Source organism: Equus asinus, chromosome 15, assembly GCF_041296235.1.
Source record: "Equus asinus isolate D_3611 breed Donkey chromosome 15, EquAss-T2T_v2, whole genome shotgun sequence".
NCBI lineage: Eukaryota > Metazoa > Chordata > Mammalia > Perissodactyla > Equidae > Equus > Equus asinus.
The window spans coordinates 274,698-275,474 of NC_091804.1; positions in this window are offsets into that span (position 1 = coordinate 274,698).

The following is a 777-nucleotide window of genomic DNA, read 5'->3' on the forward strand; positions in this document are numbered from 1 at the left end:
TGCTAAACCTAAGCAAACAATGTTGATCTCCATAGCCTGTTTTTCTGTCAGTTCTGAAACATCTCCTGAATTCGCAAGTGTTTTCCAGGACTGACGGCCGGCTCCTGTTACTGACAGCTGGATGTGCGACCCTGGTTCATATTAGGACTCCTCCCAAATTGGCCTTGCTAAAACTGTAATTTTTTTTAATCTCCTTTTGAACTTTTACAGCCACATTTCAGCTGGCAAACAGTTTTGAAAGCTGGAAATAATTCAGTCCTGCTGTCAGTCTGTGGTCAGATTCCAGTTTGACCTGTTGCATGATTTGAGCAAGGATTTAATAGGACCACGTGGAAAACGCCTGGTCCTTTCCTCTTTATCAAATTGGCCCTTGTGAGAACCAGACCGGAGACGCAGGCAAAGCATGGACTCTTCATCATAAAAAGTTTTCACACCGTACCTTCAAAAGAGTTTTTATCCTCTGTGAACTTAACCCTAAGTTGAGAGAGAGGTATCACTGCTTCATTAATACGAATAATAGCTGTTTTACTTTTACATACTAATTTTACAAAACTTAGAAAATATTTTTAAAAAGTATTCATTTATCCATGATCCAAAGCTAAATGCTACGAACATTTTAAAGGATTGTCATCTGCTTTCTTGTCTTTACGCACAGGTTTCTTTTTTTCTCTTTTAATGTAACACGCGCTAGTCTACATCCTGCCCGTGGCCGGCCTCTTGCTTGGCTCATCAGCAATCGCTCGCCTTCTTCCCTTAAAGGAGCCCAATTAGATTTAG